We start from the raw sequence: 24,273 nt of genomic DNA, 5'->3' as shown, positions 1-24,273 counted from the left end.
AACAAACAAACAAACAAAACAGAAAAAATAATTAATTAGAAATTAGAAATAATAAAGACATGAAGTAGAATTTGTGGAGATAGCAAGGGTATCTGGAATAGGGGGGAGACAAACAAGGGAAGGGAAGTAAAAAAAAGATTAAGATGAGACATGTATGTACCAATTCCCCAAGATAGTAATTATTATGTATTGCAAATATATACTAACAAAATATACATATGTATTTAAAAAGAAATTTAAAAATTAAAAAAAAAACAAAAATTTACACTTAGGAGTTAAGGAAGAAAAATGGTGCTGAATGTCATTTCTTTGGGACAAAGCATCTAGAGTCTGAAAAACACTATCTTGGAGAAGAATCAAAATGAGAGAACTGGGAACCAGTAACGAAAGAGAAAAGAAGATGAAATGATGCAGAAGAAATAGAACACAGAATGAAGGAGAACTGAGGCCCTATGAAAACCATGCATGCCAGCTGCCTCCTGGGGACAAGTGAAAGTAAAACTTTTCTCTCATGGAGAACTGCACCGGGCCTGAGAATCAGTGGCAATTGGAACCTGCAAGGAAAATGTAGGGTACTACTCCATCCAGTTGGCTTGCCACAGTCGACAGAACTTGGTCCAGCGCCCACTGCCACAAATGCGGATGAGAGCTGATGGGAGCCCGGCTGTAGGGAAGGGCTCAGTGCTTGTTCCTGGGTCCCAGAGCAGCCCTCTGGCTCCAAGCCATGCATGCTCCACACTGTCAGGTTGCCAGAGTGGATGAGTCAAGGACAGACACAGGAGACAACTGGCAGACGGAGAGTGGGCTGGAAGGAGTCCCACTGAGGCTGTGAACAGGGGCATGGCTCCCGCTGTCAGAAGCCAGGTTCATACTGAGTTACAGAGGATTGGAAGTTCACAATAGTATCCTGTTTCCGCTATATGTGGATGCCTGCGTCCAGCACTGTTCTAGGGCACCTTAGACTTCCAGCACAGGCAGAAATGCATTTTGGCTTAAACACTGCTCCCTAATCCTACGCTGTGTTGAAGAGCCACATGTCCAAAATAATAGAAAACTTGTTTTGTTTTGTTTTTATTATTTTCCCCTTTTTTTATATGTCTTCATGAGTGTTTTTCCTCCTACCTTTTTCTTCTAATATAGTTTATGGAATTCTCCCTTGGCCCTTTTTATTCCTTCTATTTGTATACAAATCTTTTTTACTTGACCTCAGTCTCTTGTTTCTTATCCTTTATTTTTTCATTTCTTCTCTCCTTTTTTTTTCTTAGTTGTTTTTTTAATGATGTTTGATTACCAATCCTCTTCAAAGGGATTGAAAGGATGGAGTGTTCCCAAATTCATTTATGGAAACCAGTATTACCCTGATCCCCAAACCAAAAAAAGACCAACCTACAGAAGAAAACTATAGGCTCATCTCATTAATGAAAACAGCTACAAAAATTGTCAATGAGATATTAGCAAATTCAATGTAGTACATCATGAAAAAATTGTACATCATCATCAAGTAGGTTCCATTTTATAGATGCAAAGATGGTTCAAAATATGTAAGTCAATAATGCAATGCCTCACATAAACAGATGCAAAGTAGAAAAAAACATATGATTATATTGATAGATTCACAAAAGGCTTCTGACAAAATTCAATACCATTTTATGATTAAAAGCCCTGAAGAAAGCAGGCATGGAAGGACCAAATCTGAAGATGATGAAAACTATTTCTGACAAACTAACAGCTGTATCATTCAAAATGGGGAATAACTAAAGCATTGCCCCTAAAATCCTTAACAAGACAAGGACGTTCACTGTCACCACCTCTATTCAAAACAGGATTATACATTAGCCGGAACAATTAGGCAAGAGAAAGGAATAAATGATATACATATAGGAAAGGAAAAACTCAGATTATTATTTGCAGATGACATGATTCTCTATATAGAATACCAAAAGAACTTTCCCACAAAAAAACCTCAGAATTGATAACCAATTTAAGCAACAGCAGAATATATGATGGACATATAAAATGGTTAGCCTATGTGTACCCCAGTAGAGAACTCTAGAAGAAGGAATTTACGAATGCAGTACCATTCACAGTAGCCCAAGAAAAATAAAATACCTAGGAATTAACCTAAGGAAAAAAATGAAAGACTTCTCCAAAAAAATTATATTACTCTGAAAAAGAAAATTGAAGAAGACATCAGAAAATAAAAATATGTTCCCTGCTCCTCCATGGAAGGTGCAATATAGTCAAAAGGGCCATACCCTCAAAACTAGTATACAGATTGTATGCAGTCCCAATGAAAATACCAGGGGCATACTTTACAGGCCTAAAAAAAATAAACCTAAAATTCATATGGAGCCAGAAAAGACCCAGAGTAGAAAAAGCAGTTTGGGGCAGTAAAAGCAAAACAGGAGGTATTTCCATACCTTACTTCAAGCTATACTACAAAAGCATAGTGATAAAAATAGCATGTTACTGAAACAAAAATAGATCATTATGTGGATCAGTGGAATAGAGTAGAGCAGTGATGGTCATCCTATGGCATACATGCCACAGTTTGTTTTGAAAGTTCAGGAACATTTGTCATCCCTGGAATAGAGAGTGCTGAAACATCCTATGACATAGTCAGCTATTTTATCTTTGTGTTTTTTTGTTGTTGTTTTTGTTTTGGTATTGGGGATTGAACTCGGGTCCTTGAGCTTGCAAGGCAGGCCACCGAACCGCTGAGCTAAATCCCTGGCATTTTTTGTTTGTTTGTTTGTTTGTTTTCAGCTATTTTATCTTTAATAAATAGGTCACAAACATATATTAGAGGAAGGATAGCTTATTCAACAAACAGTGCCTGGAAAAGTGGTTATTGGTTTATAGAAAACTGAAACTGGATCCTTCTCTCTCTCCATATAGAATATTAAAATCAAAATGGATTAAAGATCTAAACATTAAACAAAATCATTAAACCTACAGGAAGATAAAATAGGTAAATCACTTGAAGACACAGGGGCAAGAAAGCACTTTGTAAAAAGAACCTCAATTGCACAAGGAATAACAGCAAGAATCAACAAATGGTATTATTGTCAGACTAAAAAGCTTCTCTACATTAAAAAATCAATTTGTAGAGTGAAGAGACAACCTATACAAAAAAAATTTTCCAGCTACACCTCAGAGGATGATTATCTAGAACATATAAAGAACTCCAAAAAGAAAACAAAACACTTGAAATTAAAAACCCAGTCAAGAAATGGGCAAGAGAAATTAACAGCCACTTCATGCAGGAAGATATATAAATGGACAACAATATATGAAAAAATGTTCAACATATATGGTCAGTAGAGAAATGCATATTAAAATAACTCTAAGATTCCATCTTATTCCACAAAGAAGAGGCAGTCATTAAGAAACTGAACAATAACAAATGCTGACATGACTGTGGTGAAAAAGGAACCCTCTTTCACTTTTGATAGGAATATAAACTAGTACTACAATTATTATGGAAAACATTATGTTTTTTTCTGAAAGAACTAAAATTAGAAAATTGATGTAAACTAGATATTTCCCTTCTAGGAATCTTCCCCAAAGAGTTTAAGATGTCATACTAGTATGATTCATGCATACCAATGTTTATAGCAGAAAACAATTGTAATAGCTATATTCTGGAACCTACCTGTATACCCATACAGATAATTGGATAAATAAAATTTGTTATCTATATATAACGGAATACTACTCAGGTATAAAGAATAACAAATTTGAGACAATTATAGGAAAATAGATGGGTCTGGAAAATTCAATGTTGAGGGAAATGAACCAGACACACAAGCTTAAATATGCATGGTATCTCTCACTTGAATAAGGCAAAGTGCAAACAAAGAAAAGACAGATGGAATAGGACAAGGGAATAAATCTCTTTCAAGAGAGAAGTGGTCTGAGGGGGAAATAAGTAGAATAAGGGTATGGCATGTACAGGAACCTAAAAACCTTGTTGAATGTAAACATGATTTGTCATAATATGAGCTAAGATTAATAATATCAATGAGAATAAAAATCAAGATAGGAGAATTGGAGGGATTAAAAAAAAAGAAAAAGGTTTCAGCATACATAACACATTGCAGAAAAAACTTTGGACAGTTAACGCATGGAAAAAATGTTAGGTCAGTCAAAGTTGCACAGATAAATAGATTATCTGGAAAAAAGAAAGGTGGAGGATATTAAAATCTGTTGCTATTGAATGAGTGCCAATTTCTTTCCCTCATGGGATATTTTGCAGAGGACAGTAGTAGTATTTACTAATGAAGCAATCAACAGCTAATGCTGCCACAAACAGCCAGAAGCAGACAATATTGGGTGCAACTTCTAAAAGGAGGAAGAGATGTGTCACCCACAACCACTCTTATTCAAGACACCAAACTTGCTCCAGACTATGGCTCAGAAATATTGGAGTTCAAGCATTTAATGAATGAAACAAAAATACAGTTGAGAATAAAAGATAAAACTGACAAAACAAAAAAAAAAGAATCTTTGTGTACAAAGGGAGGTCACATAAAATATATATTTGAGAGAGGAAAGTGGAAAAATAGTAAAAATAAATGATAAAGCCAACAGTATTTTGAAGAATATCAAGGGAGGTAAATTTCATATAGATATAAAGGAAGTAAATGAGTCAAATGGACAAAACTAATTAAAAAACAATGAATGAGAACTTCCAAAATATAGAGGGGGAAATAGGAAAATACAAGAACATGACAGTTAAAAATTGCTAATAAGGTTCTAACACAAAGGAAAATTTATCAAGATGCAGATAGCCATTGGAAAAAAAAATCGTGAGCACAAAAACATGCTTGTAGCAAGTGAAAAGAAGTTCCACACATGCAAGGGAAATTACAATAGCTATTAATAGCAGAATAAAACAAACACAGAAATTTCATTGTAATCTTGCAATATATGCTTAAAAACCCTACAAGAAATGTCAAAAAGGAATCCAAGGATTTTTTCATTAATTTTATTGATATATTTTGGTTATACAACACAAGGACATTCATCATTGAAGATTTGTACCTTTACATAAGATATCCTGACTCTGATTATTTTCCCATTCTCCTGCCCACCTTCAAGCCCTCACTCCTCCCTATTTACAAAGACTTTGTTTCCATTTTTTTATTTTCTCACGATAATTCCAATCCCCTCATTACTTTCCCCTACTCCTCCCACTTCCCCTTCCCCTTGAACCTTTTCTTTCTATTTCACAATATCTATGATGCATTTGTATCCTTATTTACACTTTCAGTTTCTCACAATAAAGTATTGAGTATTTACAAGTGTGTCCTATTTAGTTCACTTGAGTATCTCCTCAATGTGCACACACTGAGCAATAAATGTCTCTAATTTTACATTCTTTATGGCAAGTAATACTCTTTCATTTTAAAAAATCACATTTTATTTACCCAGTCTCCAGTTAATGGGCAGTTGGGCTATTTCCGTGTTTTAACCATTACAAATTGTGCTGTTATGAAAATAGATGCACATATATTGCTGCACTACAATTTGTTCAATTCTTTTGGGAAGATACCCAGCAGCTGAATAACTGGGTCAAATGGGTCCTCTAGTCCTAGCTTTTTGAGGTGTCTCCATACTGATTTCCACAGTGGTTGCACCAGTCTACACTCCCACCAGCAGTGGAGCAGGGTTGCTCTTTCCCCACAGCCCCACCAGCATTTGTATTGCTTGATTTCATGATAGCAGCCATTTTTTCTGGGGTGAGGTAGAATATCAGCATGGTTTTCACTTACATTTCTCAATTGATCAGGTATGTGGAAAATTTGTTTTCATATGTTTGTTTGCTATGTCTTTGTCTGAGAAATGTCTGTTCATTGCAGATGCCTGTTTTCAGATTGTATCTTTAAATTTGGGAGGTCTGATTTTTGTAAGTTCTTTATATATTCTAAATAGTAGACCTTTGTCTGAGGAATAGCTTGTAAAACTTTTTTCCCACATTGTGAACTGTTTCTTTGTGCTGCAGGTGGTTTATCTTGCTGTGCAGAAGCTTTTTAGTAAGAAGAGATCCTGCTTTTTTGATTCTTTGTGCTAGTTCATGTGGAACTGAAGTTTGTTCATGAAATCCTTTCCTATGCCAATGTCTTTAAGAGTTCTACCTAAGCTCTCTACCGGGCAGCTTGGTATTTCTGTTTTAATATGTAGATCTTTAACACATTTTGATTTAAATTTAGTGTATGCCGAGATACAGGTCTAGTTTTAATCTTTGGCAAACTGAAACCTAGTTTATCCAGGATAGCACCATTCATGAAAGGGGCTACCTTTCCTCCAGTCAGGGTGTTTCCTCCTTTGTTGAAGATGAGGTAGCTGAGTGAGTCCCGAACTTTTTATGCATCTTCTAATTTATGCCACTGGTCCTCAAGTGTGTTTCTTTGCCAGCACCGTGGTACTTTTATCACAGTAGCTTTGCAGTTTCAAGTTGGGGATTGTGATACCCTCTACATTGTCTTTGTTGCCTCGAGTTGCTTTTGCTGTTCTAGATCTCATCTTATTCCAAATGCAGTTTTGGATTAGTTTTTTCAAGTTCTGTGAAGTATGTGCTGGAATTTCAATTGGGATTACTTTGAATCTACATAGCAGTTTTGGAAGTATGGCCATTGGTTCTTATTACCAGGGAGCAAGGCATGCCTTTCCATTTTCTGATATCCTCTTCGGCCTCTTTGTTCAGAGTGCTATAGTTTTCATAGTAAAGGTCTTTCATATCTATCATTAGCTTGATTCCTAGATATTTCTCCTTTTTTTTTTTTTGGATGCAACTGTAAAGGGAATTGTTCCTTCACTTCCTTTTTAAAAGAGTCTATCATTCATGTACATTCATATATCATTCATGTATTGATCTTTGAGTGTTAACCTTGTATCCAGTTACACTACCAAATTTGGTTATTACATTTAGAAGACTTTTGGTGGAGTTCTTGGGGTCTTCTATATAGAGTATTATGTTGTCTGCAAGTAATGATAATTGGACTTCTTCATTTCCTATCTTTATTCCCTTTATTTCTTTCTCTTGTCTAATTGCTGTGGCCAATGTTTCCAAAGCTATGTCAAACAGGAGTAGTGATAGTGGAGATTCTTGTCTTGTTGCTCATTCTAGTGTGAAGGATTTCAGTTTTTGACGATTTAGTATGATACTGGGTGTTGCTTTTCATGGATGGATTTTATCAGATTGAGGTAGTGAGCATTTATTCCAATGTTCTATGTGGTTTTTATCATGAATGCAAGTTGGATTTTGTTGAATTTTTCTGCATCTATTGAGATAATCATATGGTTTGTCCTTGGCTCTATCAATATAGTATATTGTATTTATTAATATGTTATGTTGAACCATCCCTAGGATGAATTCCACTTGGTCAGGGTGTATAATCTTTTTTATGATTTTCTGCATTCTATTTTCCAGTATCTTAGTAAGGATTTTTGCTTTTGTATGTTCCTTAGGGAGATTGGCATATATTTTTCTTTCTTGCTTGGTTCTTTCTCTGCTTTTGGGATCAAGGTGATGTTTACTTCCAGGAAGGAATTTGGGAGTATTACTTCCCATGTAATTTTATTGAAGAGTTTAAACAGTAGAGGCAATAATTATTTTCTAAGTGTTTTGAAGAATTCAGCAATGAAGCCATTAGGGTCCAGGCTTTTCTTAGTTGGTAAATTTTTAATTACATTTTGAATTTCATTGATTGATATTGGGTCATTTAGAATTTTTCTCCTTCATTATATTTTGGTAATTCATATGTATCTAGGAATCAGTTCATTTTTTTTCTCTTTTGTGTTTTCCACCTTATTGGCATATAGATTCTCAAAGTAAGTATTGATGGTCCTCTGGATTTCTGATAGGTAATTTCACCCTTTTCATTCCTAATTTCATGGATTTGGGTCTTTTCTTTCTTTCTTTTTTAATAAGATTGGCTAAGGGTTTGTGAATCTTGTTTATTCTTCAAAGAACCAACTTTTGGCTTCATTAATTTTCTGTATCATTCTCTTAGTCTCCATTGCATTGATTTCTGCTCTGATCTTTATAATTTCCTACCTTTTATTCTCTTTATGTTTGTCCTGCTCTTGTTTTTCTAGAGGCTCAGCATCATGCTGTTTAATTGAGCTCGCTCTGTTTTCCTAATATGTGTGTTTACTGCTATAAATTTCCCTTATAAAACTGTTTTAATGGTGTCCCATAGATTTCAATATTATATCCAGTCTGTTGAATTGATATTTTCATTTAATCGTAGAAACTGTTTTATTTCCTCTGTGACCCATTAGTTATTCAGAAGTGTGTTTTTTAATTTCCATGTGTTCATGAAATTCTTGCAGTTTCTTTTGCTATTTCTGTCCAATTTCATCACACTACGGACTGAAAATATACAAGGGATAACTTCAATTCTTTTCATGTACTTAAACATGTTCTATGATCTAGTATGTGGTCTATTTTGGAGAATGATCCATTTACAACTGAAAAGAATGTGTTTTCTGATTTTGTGGTGTGCAATACTCTATAAACAACTGTTAAATTCATTTCTTCAAGAGTTTGATTGAGTTGTAGTATTTTGTTTGTTTATTTTGTCTAGTTGATATATCTGTTTGTGACAGTGAGGTAGTCCAGTCCACCACTACTATTAGTATTAATGCTTACTTGATTTTTCATGTTCATTAGCATTTGTTTTATAGAGTTGGGTACACTAGTGTTTGGTGCATATATTTTAATGATTCCCATCTCTTCCTCTTGGATTGTTCCCTTTACAAGGATGTTGTGTCCTACATCATTTCTCTTAAATAGTGTTGGTTTGAAATCCACTTTATCTGCTAAGAGGACAGCTACTCCTGCTTTTTGGGGGGTTCCTGTCCCATGAAGAATTGTTTTCCACCATTTAACTTTCAGTCTATGAGTCTATTATTTTTAATTAAGTGTGTTTCTTGTATGTAGCATATTGTTGGGTCTTTCTTCTTGCCCCATTCTGCCAGTCTATTTCTTTTGATCAGTGAATTGAGACCATTAACATTGATGATTACAACTAATATATATTGATTTATTCTTGTGATGATTTTTTCTTTCTTTTGGATTCACCCACTCTGCATTTAATTTTTTGTTGTGCCTGATGGATTCATTCTGCTGGGCTTCCTGGGGTTGAGTTCGTCATTGTCTTTTCCTTGGCTATTGCTAAAAATTTTTGGAGTGCTGGTTTGTTATTTATAAATTTCCTCAGGTGCTCTTGTGATGAAAGTATTTTATTTCTCCATAAATTTTGAAAGATAGTTTTGCAGTCTACATTAATCTAGACTGGAAGTTTTTTTCCCTTTAGGACTTGAAATACATCACTCCAAGCTTTTCTTGTCTTGAGGGTTTGTGTTGAGAAGCTGCTGTGATTTTGATGGACTTTGCTTAGTATGTGATTTGTTTCTTTTCTTCAATTGCTTATAGATTTTTCTTCTTCTTTTGGGTTTCTTAAATCTTACCTGATATATTCCTATGTGTAGATTATTTTTGATCATAGCAAGTTGGAGTCCTACATGTTTCACTTATCTGTATGTCAAGTTCCTCTGCATGGGTAACTTTCTGCCGTTACATCTATGAACAGTTTTTTTTTTTCTTACTCTCCTTTGCAATATCTCCTGTTTCTTCAATGATTTTGATCAGTCTTGCATTATTCTTTTCATTGTCTAGCAGCTGCTAGATTGATTTCTCATGGTCCCTTACTATTTTTAAGAAATTTTTTCTTTTCCTGGTCACTAATTGCAGTCCTGTCTCCTACATCTGAAATTCTGTCCTCACATTGGCTCGTTCTGCTGTGTAAACTTCCAATGGAGTTTTTAATCTCCTGGAAATCTGCATCTGTTTTATGGATTCTATTTGTTTCACATGTTGCATTTCCATCATGTTTCTCAACTCTATTTTTTTCTCTGTGTCTGCTCTAGATTTATTAATCACGTCTTTTACTATAGGCACAATATCTGCTGTAATCTGAGAAATTATTTCTTATTTCATTTTTCCAGATCCTCTTTCATTGCCAATTCAGAGAGTCCAGGTCGTTGAGTATCAAAGTGTTCCATCTCATTGTCATTTGGGGTTATCTTAGGTGATCTGGAAGTCTGGTTTTGAGATTTGTCTATGGGTCTTTTCATTTAAACAGTTGTAACCTGGTGTACCTTTGGGGAGGCAACTTTTTGCTCACCCGGTGGTCTTCAATTCTCAGCAAGCCACTAGCCATCTTTTATGAGCTGCTCACCAGTGCACCAATTCCTAGGTTCAGAGTGGTAGCCTTCCAGATCCCTGTGTTGTCCTGTTGTCTGTGCAGGGTTCTGGCTGGTATTTGTGCACACTTGGGGTGGTATCTAGGTGTGCCTTTGGCTAGGGCCTGCCCCCCACATACCTGTTGTGTCAGGGGGCTTTGCAACCCTTTCATTGGCTAATTCCTAGGTTCAGAGTGGTAGCCTTCCAGATCCCTGTGTTGTCCTGTTGTCTGTGCAGGGTTTTGGCTGGTATTTGTGCACACTTGGGGTGGTATCTAGGTGTGCCTTTGGCTAGGGCCTGCCCCCACATACCTGTTGTGTTGGGGGGCTTTGCAACCCTTTCATTGGTGTCAGGGCAGACTTCAGGCTAGGGTCTGTATGCATTTACCAGTGGTACTGGGGATGGTCTTTGGCTGTTGCTTGCACACCTGAGCAGCTCTTTTCCAGGTGAGCCTTTTTCTGGAGCTTGTGGGCCCATGCAGCTTGGGTAGGGACAAGACCCTAGCTGGACTTGCCTGTAGCCACACTGCTCTTGCCCACCCCAATATTTTTTAATGAATATTCACCATGTTAAATCTTAAAACTCAGAAGTTTTTAAAAATAGAAATGTATGAGAACTACCACACCATTTAGTTTCTGGAAAATACTGTATTGCCATGGACTGTACATGTAAAGAGTGAAAAGGTGTTAGCATATTAGTGTCATGATGAAATTAAAGGCCTTGTGAGCATCCTGAAAATATCCCTGGAACATGAAGTGTTCTCTGTCTGCACAAGAGCAAAAGAAAGCAAATGGAAAACTTGCAAAAATATGGACATTTTAATGTGTTTACCAAACTCAATGAGAAAAACAAATTTAAGTATGCCATATATTATTTATTTTAATAAGTACAGGTGGAGGCCAACTTAAGCTATGCTATTATGTCAGCATTTTAGTAGTAGGGGGCTATGACTGCAGCACAATTAGTATTCTGCTTCTTAATCTGACTGCTTGGTGTTTAGGTGTGCTCAGTTTGTGGAAATTTATTCTTGTAGTCAGGGTTTGTAAGGGAACAGCTTTAATGCAGACACATGAATTTATAGTATTATCTTACAATACTTACCCCAAAAGTCAAATGCAGAAGAGTTAAAGAGATCTGTTTGACCACTAGAGAGCTAAAGAGTCCAACCTGAATCCCATTGCAATGTTCCGCGCAAGTCCAGCTGAAGGTCTAGAGCTCAGCACAATACTTCATACAAGTCCATAACAAAGATCTTCACCAGAAAGGCACAAGAACCAGTGCTGGAGGCTAGAAAAGCTATGCTGGCAATGGTGCAGTGAAGGATCTCTGCTAGAAGGCAGAAGGCACTGCACTGCACCCAGAAAGCAACACTCAAGGAAAAGGCCAGAGCTTTCCCAAAGAGAACAACAGCCTTCCCCAGAGACAGTGAGGACCCAAGTTCCTCCTCCAACAGGAACAGCTGAGTTAGTACAGGAAAACTAGCCACAACAAAGCTATTCCAAGGAAATCAGCAGCACACAATCTTCCCCTGCCATTCTCCCTTTATAATATCCTGGCGACAGTCCTCAGGTGGATCTTCTACCATGCCTACAACAATGCTGACTCAGTCCAGCTGGGCATTTCCACTCAAGTTGACCATAAATTAGTCTACCACATTCATAGCGATATACTCTTGTGTCACTTTCTTGTCACTGAGACAGATTACCTGACATACACAACGTATGGAGAAATTTATTATGGCTCATGCTTTCTATGGCTGATTTGCTCCAAGGTAAAAATAGCATGATGGAAAGAAAGCTACTCACTGCTTGGAGGCCAAGATACAGAGAACAAGAGCAGACACTTGCAGGTCATGCCCTCGATGACCCACCTTTTCAGCTTGGCCCCTTGTACCAGCACATACACCTATGAACTCATTAATGTATGATACACATTGACAAGTATAACATTCCTATGATCTAATTACTTTTCAAAAGCTCTAGTCCTAAAGCATGATACTTTTGGTGGACATTATACATCTAAAACACAGTAGCTTATCATGCTTTTCTGCAAATACATATTACAATTCAATAAAGCATGAAACAAATTTGCAACATCTAATTTAAGTAATTATGCAATGTGTAATATCCTATATAAATGTTCATAACAACAGTATTCAAAATAGGTCAAGTGATAAAAAACTAAAATTATCTCAACATATTAATGGTAATAAAATGTAATATTTTCATAAAATTAAAAGTTATTTAGCCATAGTTGAATGCGTATTGATCTGTGCTAAAAATGAGTACATCTTGAAAATATGCTATTGATCATAATCCAAATAAAAGCTAAATATTATAATTATACATATATGAAATGTTCAGAAAAGGTAAATTTAAAGATATAGAGAATATATTAGTGGTTGCTTTTGGCTGGGGTTAGGGAACTCATGGTTTAACAGCTAAAATAATGGGTTTCTTTTTGGGATGATGCCAAGACCCTAAATTCTGAAAGGTTGTTTTCATGGTTTCATAGCAAAAGAGCCCATCCAATTGTACATGTTAAATGTGTAAATTACAGCTGTTACCAACAACAAAAACCTAAGAAGCTAATATTTACAGCATTTCCAATACTTCTGAAAAATAACTTCTGATTTCAGTAATGTGAAATAGCATTTTTACACATTTTAATAGAATTTATTTTTTCAGGTGATAATTAGCTGCTTTGATAGCAAATTCTTCTTTTTAGGGAGCTCATTAAAATACTAGTCAAGGCTGTCATAGCCTAGAATATAAGAAGCAGGATATCTGCAATTTCTGCTGTCTTGTTTAACTCTTTTAACACCTTTTGTGTTTGCATTGCTTATTTTTAATTTCTTGATGTATAATGGCTTGAGATTTTCAATAACATTAGTGAATACTGTTAATTTCATAAAGTCTAGACATATCTAACTCACATTATTATTTGTAATTTTTAGCTATTCTCACTTCCTCCCACTCGTTCAGAAATCTTTGTGGCAGAAGAAGAGAACTGTATATTATTTTGTTTAAATGTTCCCATTGTTTTCTTACTCCCCCAATTCTTCTCACCCTTAACTTTAGTGAAAATAACAACTGTTATCCGGCTTTTGTGAATAATTTTTATAAATGACACAGAATATCTTTACCATGAAAAAAATATAAACTTTGCATGAATGTTTTATGTAGCATAGTTCAAAGAAAGGGATAATTCCTACAAAACAATGACTAGAAACTGATGAATATCTGAATTTAAACAATTTATGTATTACTATGTAAAATCTTTGAACACTAATGAGTAACTTGGTGTGCGTTAATTCAAGCTATTTATTTTTCACTTATGTTTATTTCTACTTCCTTTATGTAGGTATGTTTCCATATTAATTACTTAGTATTTTTAATGTACATACTAAATAGAAAATATTTATGTTTTCTTTCCTGAACTTAGGACTTGACGATTCAAGACTTCTTAAAATTTGTTATATACCCTCGTTGTTCAGATAATACTAGTACAAAGTATGATATGATAATGATCTTAATAGCGAGTACTACTTCAGTAAGGCTTTGGTAGTATTTCCAAAAGGGAAAAAAATAAGAAAAGATTTGAGATAACCCTTTCAGCTTTATTGAGGTATAAATGAAAAATAAACATTGTTTATATTAAAGATATTCAATTTTATGCCTTAAAATGCACATTGCAAAAAATATCAGTGCAATATACTAATTGACATCTGTCATCTCACATGTTCATCTAATTTACTTTTATTCCTTTATTGTAAGGTCTCTCCACCTTATTTTCCATAGTTCAGAAATGAATATGTATATATTGAGAGAGAAAGAGAGAATGATTATACCAAAGTTGCAAGATTAAAACAATTGCTGAACCAGAGTGAAGGTTCAGTCTCTCCCACGTCTATTTTCACAAAGAATGTGCAGATTTAGGGTATGGCCTCTCTTTCTCTCTCATGTTATCTATAGATCCATGAAGGGAAATTTATCTGATAGGCCTAAAGGATCAAAGGTGGAGGAATCCACAATGCCCTATGCATGCTGAAGGGCTAACGGATGCAATAGATGCTCAGTTCCAAAATCTAGAAGCTTCAGAACAAGAGGGATCAAGGACACAACATCAGTCTGTGACTGAAAGCCTCGAAGCTCCCCAGAGATCTGCTGGTGCGAGTGTGCTGCAAGGCTGGAGGAGCTGGAGTCTGACACCTGTAGGCAATGGAAGTGGCAAAGATGCACCACTCAAGCAGATTGGGGCTTTTTAAAGGCAGGCTTTGCCCTTCTTTCCCTTCACTCCATTCGGGGAGGAAAGCCTATTGGGTGGTACCAGCCGCAGTGGGGATGGAACTTCCCTCTTCAGTTTCTTGGCCTATTATCAATCATCTCAAAAAACACCCCTGCAATCTTACCATGAAATGTGCTTCACTATTTTGCTAGGAAGCTCTTAATCCAGTCAAACTGACAGCCATGATTATTGCTAACAATATATATTTAAATGGTATTATTATTACATAATGTGGGATATGCGTTAATTATAATCAACACTGACCTAGAAAAATACTTTTACTTTTTAAAATTTAAAACATGCCATGACACGACTCATTCATGACCATTAATCAGGCTGTAAAGACTGGGTAGCCCCTGAGAGCGTGAGATCCATCAATCATTTTTGTTGGTGTCAAATGTGATCATGAAGAAGAATCCAGATGGCAAAGTTAAAGGTCTTGGTCATAGTCAAAATAAACGAAGCCCCCTCCTTTACTGTGGGCTCAGAAGGATTTCACATGTTTCTGACCAAGACAATTGCTCCAGAGAAGTGACTGCTAACTGTCATCTAGAATTATCCTTGCCTAGCGTTAGCATGTATAAACACACATAGCTACTACATACACCAATGAAGTTCTTGCTCCACTTTTAAATATTGCGTATAAGAATAGTACACAACCACTTGTCTTTTGAGAGTGTATGTTATAAAGATGAAGGAAGCACAGAAGGTACATGGTAACTGGAAAAATAGGCACTAGGAGTTTTCTATCTATGTAAGCCTTATGCTTCTCGGTAGACCAAGTGATTAATCTTGCCTGCCCAAAGAGCAGAGTAAAAATAATGTATCATCTATACAATATTGTTAACAAAATACTTCTTTACTTTCCTAACCTGACTTTCTCAGTCTGCACAGATCAAAGCAATGTATTCTGATATAGTGTACTTACAGGATAGGAAGAGCCTGGATTTCTGATATATCACTTAAATGAGAATACTAAAATGAGCTATATTAAGTTAGCTATGAACAAGAAACTACACACGAGTGTTTATGTATGTACATATTATATAAATTCTACTACAGCTAAGCTTTTCCATACTTTCCATAGTAGGCAAAATTATGTTGTTATAGAGAAGTACATAATTGCCTTTTTAATAGCCATATAAGCTTTGCAGCTCTAATAATTCAATTTAGGATTTTAATTGATGAAGGTTTGTGTACAATTTACTTATTTCTTAATTTATGAAATACTATGTTGATTTGCAAAATCCAATCTTCAATGGAATTTCAGAGCAGAAATTTAGTTTCTCTGTGGTTGGCACTTTCTATGTTCATAGCGTTACATGAGAATAACACAGTTTTATGAAATAAACACATGTAAATTAATAGTGTAATCCAATTGTGTAAAGAAGTATTGTCTAGATAATAGAAATAAGATGGTAATAATTAAGAGTTCTCCTGAGCAAAACCGTAACTTTAAATTACAATATGACAGATATGTAATACCTTAATAAGATAACAGTTAAGAATAAGGGATATGTGTTTGATTTCTATTAAGCAATACCATGTACTTTTTATTCTGGAATTTATGTAAATTTTTTAACTCTCTACAAATCCCATAACTATCTATTGGCTTCAGTGTCTGGAGTTCAGGAGCTTCAGTAGTGAAACTATATCTTCATTATTTGCTTATGAAACTCTGTATGTTATGGTGAGCAATTTTAAATGCTTTCTACTCTATATTTCTCAGACCAAGTTTTTTGAAAACAGATTTCAGTATTTTTCTTCCCAGACAATAAACTTAGTCAGTCTTGCGGAAAAAAGTATGCGTTTAAGACTCCTTTTGAGTCTCCCACCCGAAGTAAAGTTGGTATCCCAGAATCCTCGGAGGAGTGAAGCGCGGACCTGAGTTCCACATGCTGCTATGCTCAAGACATTTAGGTAATGAGATCTGAGTCTTCGCAGAAAGTGTGTTTGTTTGTCCTCAGTCCGCTGAGATACCTGTGGCCCTTTTGTGGCTGCAGAAGTCCCCGTTGTATCCTGGTGTAAGACCTCTTGGTGAGCCGTGGGGCTCCTGACCCGACTTCAGCAAAATGGTGCTATTTGAAACAACCGTTTGCTAAGCCATCTTTAAGGAACTAAACAAAAAGAAACTTCAAGAGGTTAATAGTTTGTGGAAAGAAACTCTAGAGAAAGCAAATAAAATAGTAAAGATAAAACATTTTGAGAAATTTCAGGATACAGCAGAAGCATTGTCAGTATTCACAGTTCTGATGGAGGGTAAAATCAGTAAGCAGATGGAGAAGGTTCTGAAGAAAATAGTAAAAGAATCCCATGAACCTCTAGCTGTAGCTGATTCTAAACTAGGTGTAGTCATAAAGGAAAAGCTAAATCTCAGTTGTATCCATAGTCCTGTTGTTAATGTGCTTATGAGCAGAATACGATCACAGATGGATTGATCCCTGTGGTAGAACCATACGAAATGGCAGCCACGTGTCTTGGATTGGCCTACATCCTGTCTCCATATAGATTGAAAGTTAATGCAGAAAAAGTGGAGACAATGATTTTTCAGGCAATTTCCTCATTAGATCACTTAGATAAAGAATTAAACCACTTCATTATGCTTTGTAGAGAGTGGTATAGCTGGCTTTTCCCAGAATTAGGAGAAATTATTTCAGATAACCTGACATACCACAAGTATTTACAGAAAGTTGTCCATAGGAAGAACTATGCCTCCGCCACACTTTCTGAATTGTTGCCAGAGAAAGTTGAAGCTGAAGTAAAAGCAGCTGCAGAGATATCTACGGGAACAGGGGTTTCTGAAAAAGATATTTACAATATTTCACATCTTTGCACCCACGTGATTGAAATCTTGGAATACAGAGACCAGCTGGATGAGTATCTCCAGAGACGAATGATGGCCGTCACACCCAATGTGACAGTCGTAGTTGGCGAGTTAGTTGGAGCACAGCTGATTGCTCATGTAGGTTTTTACTTTACTTTTATTTTATTTTTATTTTAACTCTTCTATAGTTCACATTCTTGGAGCAGAAAAGGCACTTTTCAGAGTCCTCAAATCTAGTCAGGTACCTTTAAAGATGGTCTTATTTATCATACTTCCCTGGTTGGACAGACAAGTCCCAAACACAAAGGACAGATTTCTCAAATGCTGACAGCCAAACTGTTTTGGGTATTTGTTATGATGTTTTTGGGAGGACTCCAGTTCTGCAAGTGGACTGTATACAGGGCCAAACTAGAGCCTACATTGAGAAGCTTGGAAGACAGAGGGATAAGAAAAATAAGTGGAACAGGAAAGCAATTAGCAAAAGCAGGAAAATATGAACACAAAAGTGAAGGGAAGACTTAGGATCCCTCTGATAGCTCAACACTTCCAACCTATTCTAAAAAACACAAAATAGAACAGGTAGATAAAGAGGATGAAGCAATTGAAAAGAAAAGAAAACAAAACAAAACGAAAAGAAAAGCCAAGATAATAAAGTTTAGGAGGAAGGAGAGGAAAATGTGGTAGTGATAGAAGAGGAGACATCTGTGATGAAGAAAAAAAAAAAAGAATGAAAATTTTAAAAGGTAAAACCAGTTTCTGAGGAAGAGCTGTGCACCAGCACAGCAGTTCCTAGTCCAGAGAAAAAGAAGAAAATTAAAAAAAAAAAAAAAGGAAAGACATGGAGGACTAATGGAAGAGAACTGCAGTTCTATTGGCTGGACGTGTGCTTAGCCAGAGGGGCAAGTATCATATCTGCTTGTGTGGGGCCAGGGCAGGCTGGATGGGGCAGGGATCAGTCATCTGTAGCTTCCCATGATATCAGCTCTGGTAACCTGTTATGTCTTTATGTCATAGTCTTTGATATACAAATAAAACTATTTTCTTTGTAAAACTCCTTTCTTTAGGTGAGTCTATAGGATTATAGAATGATTAAAGTTGCTTACAGCTTGAAGATCAGACTCACAATTTTAAAGTGCTGATTTATTTTCAAAATGCCTTATGCTAAGTATTTGGATTTGGAAGTTGTATAGAAACCCACACTAATGTTTTGTCTTTCTGGCTATGAATAAAATGGGGAGAGTAAAGACAAGTTTTCTTAATAGCTACCATCGATTATATTGTTACATCCATCAAAATGCTGAGATCCTCTTCTCTATTTCTAGAGAAATGAGTGCCATATCATCTACATGGGAGAAAAGAGGAAGACTGCCTACAACAAAATTGCTGTCCAACTTCAGTGTCTCTATTTCAAGAGCTCCTGTGTTTCAACCAAATGCAGATTTAGCATTTGCTGTTTGCACACCCCCAAAAAATCACTTATCCACAGCTTAAAAATTTTCTTTTGTATATTTAGGCAGAATTCTTACTAAATTTAACATTAATTGTGCAGTAAGAATTAAATGAGATTTTTAGTGTGGACATTTTTTTTTTTTTGGTCAGGGCTGTGTTTTCCAAATATTTCTGGTTATGCTAAAGTTCTGATGTGTGTAGAGGAGAGACCATTCACAAATGCAGCTATAGTCCCTGTGTCCACGGAGAAGTATCCATAGACAGATGACTACTCAGAGGGACTGCTTCTGTACTGGCTAGAGGGACAAATGGTATCTAAAATTCCTTCCCTTTAGACAATTCTACATGACAGACATTATGCATAGTATATCAGGAAAACAAACATAATTTTGCCTGCACACCAAGTGAAGAGCTTTCTTTTTCATAAGCCCAAGGATTGTTTATAAACACAAATGTCTACTTTTAAACATTTAATTTTAGATTAACCTGTCAGCAGAAACTAAGTTTAAATTGATCATCCCTTTCACTATTGACAATCAGAATTACTAATTTACATAAAAATGCAGGTATGGAACAAAAGTCAGAGTGACGGGAATTTAAAAATGAATGATATTATGTAAAATCATCCAAATGTGTTTTGGAATGAGAATAATTAAAATTATTGACCAAATAACATGTAAACAGCATTATGATGATTTTTTGCTTCATTTATAGTAAGGACAATCAAACTGCTTTTAGAAAATCTCTTCAGATTTGCTGTTATAAAATGTGCTGTGGATATGAAAATGTCTGCCACAAAAATCTTTTTGTCTTAAATTTGGAGTTTAAGCAAGAGGTTTGATAAAATTTGCATGGTCTACTAAGAGCAACCTTACAATAGAGAAAGGATTGTGATTTTGTCTCGTATTTTTTGATGTTCACTGCTTTTAATAGCCAGGAGTTCAAATGATAAACCAAAGTCCAGTATCCAGATAGTTATTTTATAACTTTGTTCCATGACAAACATGCAATAAAGAAAGATTTCTCTTGATCTCACATTTGCAACTTCAAAAGAATAGCCATGCACAACTACCAACTTGATGCACTTCACAGGTACTAAGGACAGGATAGTGAACACTAAAATCTAATCCACTTTCATCCTAAGCTTGATCCTGATGAAAAGTTGCTTACTCCTTGTGGAGTGCCTGGGTCCACTTTGAAGCAGTATACAAATATGGAACAAAGCCTTGATCACTAACTTGTTTTGGGATTGATGACAATGTGGATGAATGTAAAATAAAGAGCAGTAGGTTTTGCAACCGAGTGAAGAAGTCACAGTATGTGTGATAATGGATTCTCTAAAATTTTCTCCTTCAATTCATTCCAACTCTGACCAACAGCACATGAATTGAGAGAAACTGTCAGATTAGGGGCAGTTTCATCGCAGCACTTGAAAGAAGCATCATACCCAATGTTCCATAGAAATTCCTGTGGCTGAGGCTAGAAAATCTACATTTCTTTTATCAGACTTTTTCTGAGATATCTTGCTAACATTAGAAAAAAAATAGTGTCTTCAAATTTCTCCTTTGTTACTTGTCCTTGTTGAATAATGAGAACATCTTGGGAAGTCATACACATTGGTGACAATTTTTCTTGAGGAAAATTTGTGGTGATTTCTGGCCTCAAACTGTTGAATCTGAATTTCCTTCTTGAGGAAAGGAATAGATTGTGTTTCATAATTAAGTTCTCTGAGCAATAGCTTCACATCAAGGAGACTGAACCCATGTGAAGGTGAAATGCATTAAATATGGAATTGAGTTCAGCATACTACATATTTATATATCTAGCTTTAAACAAGTTACCTTATTTTTATTTTAAACTGATGAACCACATCACCTATATTACCCTAAGACAAGTAACTATGCAATCTGATTGTGTTACAGGCAAAGGTTCATTTGATTTTTAAGCTTAAAGATCACCTAAACCAATTCTATTTGTTCAAGGAATTTTTTTTTTTTTTTTTTTGTACCGGGGATTGAACTCGGGTCCTTCCGATTGCAAGGCAGGCCACCGAACCACTGAGCTAAATCCCCGGCCCAAGGAATATTTTTTGGAGCAACCCAAATGTCTTAAAATTCCTTTGAAGGGTCAGACAGTCTCCCATGGCATCTGTCACTAAGACTTCAGCATGTGTTAGACATCTGCTTGAGAAAATATCAACAGAGTATATGCTGCCGTTTCGATTTTGCTCTTTTGTAATTCTACAGAAAAGCACTCGGTACAGCAGATAAACTCAAGGACTTAGCGTCTGATTACAGTTAGTACCTGCAAGTTAATACCTCTCCTTCTGCAAATATAAAGCCCATACTGTACTTCTCCTTTTGAGAATTAGATGAAGAATATTAATTGAATCATGTTTGACAGAAATATTTGATTTCACATCCATTCTTTGCTACTCTTGCTTATTGAGCAGAAACATGGTTTAAAAATTTAAAATATGGATTCAGATTGAAAAGTATACCAGTCTGTCATTTATGCCTGCTTTGAACGAGTGCATGAACATGCTGAAGATTTCCATGTGATACAGAAGATAATGAGAAGCTTGGAGCTTGATCTCATGTAGAAATGCCTCCATCATGAAATGACATTCATGAGCTTGGATGCAAGTCGTTCCCCAGAAAAACTATGAGTGGATAACAACCTTAGCCAAAATCTTGGGAGCCGTATGCTAGGAACACTGAGGAAAAGAACCCAATATTGTCCTACCTAGATTTCTAATCTAAGAAAATTACTTAAAATAATAAATATGTGGTTATTTTAAGCTACTAATTTGAGGATATTTTATATTGAGCAAGAAACAATTATTATAATACATAACATGTGACAGCTTATGATTCACATATTTGTTAAGAGGATTAAAGGATGTGATATGAAGAATTTGACCATTCTTACCCTCTTTACACTTTAATTCAGATTTGGTAACTGGATATGACTGAAATTTTTGAAATCTATGTTTATAATATGATTTTAGTCTATAAATTCCTATCTCCGAATTTAGAATAATTGTAATATAAAATTCAATTTCTTTTACTTTTGTGGATTTTGAAATAGAGAATTCTTAGTTTCAAATTATAGTGTATCAGTCGTTACATTATCCAGGTCATGAGTCTTGGAAAAGATAAATATTGCTAAAAAATACCATGATAGATAATGTAAAGATTGTCCTGGCTTTAAGGGAGGCATAGATAAATGTAATTTAGCCCACTTGGTTATTAAAGTAAATTCCTAGAATTTATGTATCTCTTGAAAAACATACTCTGTTAATGCAGGTAAATTCTTGCTCAGTTTATATCAATGGTGTACAATTAAGTGTTAGCAATGAAAGCTACCCCAAAGTATATCATTTTATGGTTATTTTTGAAACAACTTAAATCATTTTCCTCTCTGCAAGAGAACATGGGAGTGCTAGCATAGAATCAACACAATAGGAATCAAATTTTATGGTCTTACTCTTCCAATTCCCTGTATTTTTTCCGGCTATTCTACTGAGCATATATTTTGCCAGTTAAGGACTTAAGTTAATCTTTATGTCTAAATCTTTGAAATGCCTACCATTATTAACCCCATTATCCAAACAGGCAAACCTCTAAGAAGATGAATTTATTAAGAGATCATAATGGATTATCTTAGAAAAATAGTAGGAAAATATTTTCCTATAAGAGAAAGAATATGAAATTTTAATCTGCTTAAGTAATTTGAAAGAGTTTCTTTGAGACAAATAGAAAGAAGCATTGAGAAAAACGTCTTACTATGAAATGTAATGAGCTAATAAAAAGCAGTGCCCAGATTTGAAGTCAAATACCAGGTCTTGAGAGCTTCCACCCTGGAATGTTAAGCCTTCTGGTACTAGTCACAGTAATAGACTACATTATATTAATCAAGAAGTTAATATTTGGTGACATTTCAGAAACATTTAACATAAATATTGCAATACATACCATGCAACAGCTATGAAATAAAATCAGTGAAGTTAATATTTTGGGGATGAAATAAAGAAATCAAATGACATTGTTCTGGTTAACAGTAAAATGCTAACTTTGCTGAATCCCTGAAACTTTGTATATTATTCTAAGTGCAATGTTCCATGAATTTCAGGACCTGAGTGTTTTTCTTCAGAGGTTGTTTTATGAGTTGTTCTGAGTGTAAAACATGTAAGATGTAAAGATACATCTCAGCAATTGTTGGAGAAATTTTTGCTATCAAAGATTTCCAAATATATTAGAAAAAATAAAATTTTGTTTAGGATGGCTAAACGGAATCTTTTTATACTTCATCATATACTAGGTGATTTTTTTTTTTGTACCGAGAATCAAACACAGGAACTTATGCTTTCCAGTCAGGCTGTGTCATTGAGCTAAATCCCTGACTCAATATATCAAGTGATCTCAAAGTCACTTACCTGAGAAAATTGAAATGAAAGGATAATAAAATTCATTTTAGTCATTCAAAGACACTCACTTAAATTGTGGCCATTGTCTACATCCAAGAGTTCCTAGCTCAAAATGGTTTTATTCACATTTTTTTTCTTTTATATGATGGAGCTAACAAGGTATGCACTTAATAGAAACTTTTATTTTCAATTTTATTTTCCTTGGTTAACTACATGACCATGAGGCTAAACAACTGATAGCTTAAGTATACTGTTGTTAAGTTGTGATATTTGGAAAGTTAGATGTATAACACATATGTTCAACTTATGATACTTTTTTAACTTTCAAGAATGTACTAATTTTGGAGGCTGAAATTTTGAAGGCAGAAAGGCTAAGACATGGTAAGCCATATATTTTGTCTGGTTAGGGTAATGGCAATTGACACCAAGATGAGAATGTAAGAGACAAAGATTAGAGTGCAAGTCAGCCATCCAAAGAATGACTCAGGGGTCAGACTTTATCATTTATAACAATTCTCTCCCAAAATAATTAAATCAAGGTCCCTTAAGAAAAGCATCAGTTCCTTGACGGGCAGCACCTTCAATGCAGAACTATGTGACTGCTACTAGAGGGAATACAGATTTTCCCAGACTTTTCCTCAGTTTGATTTTTACAAATGCTTAGTGCATGGCAATTGTTCTTCCCAAATTTTTGCAAAATATATAGCATAAATATATGGCAACCAGAGTTACATAATGCTGCAATTATAAAGTTGAAAAGAGCCATCATAATCCAGCCTCTCACACACTGTGGGAATTACTTTCTTGCAACTGAACCTCTGCATAGTCCAAGATTGGGGTGTTCAACGATATGTGAGAAAAGCTGAGATACTTGTGTTGACTTCAAAAATCTTTCTGTGTAATGTCTATCCATTTGCTAACAATAAAATATCTCACCTTAATGTAACAGCTGTTGAAATATCTAAAAAACATTTTAGTCTTCTATGATAAAACACGTTTAAATTTGTTTATCATTCTTCAAAAGTGGTT

The 24,273-nt window shown here is 35.2% G+C and overlaps 1 pseudogene; it reads left to right on the top strand.

The window, feature by feature from the left end:
• The first annotated feature begins 16,614 nt into the window (after window positions 1–16,614).
• Window positions 16,615–21,099, top strand: LOC104867308 (annotated as a pseudogene).
• Window positions 21,100–24,273: the final 3,174 nt, after the last annotated feature.

Source organism: Fukomys damarensis, unplaced genomic scaffold (genome assembly GCF_012274545.1).
Source record: "Fukomys damarensis isolate Sample0158 unplaced genomic scaffold, DMR_v1.0_HiC HiC_scaffold_2, whole genome shotgun sequence".
Taxonomy (NCBI): Eukaryota; Metazoa; Chordata; class Mammalia; order Rodentia; family Bathyergidae; genus Fukomys; species Fukomys damarensis.
The sequence above is the reverse complement of the archived record's forward strand: the minus strand, read 5'-3'. Positions and strand labels throughout refer to the sequence as shown.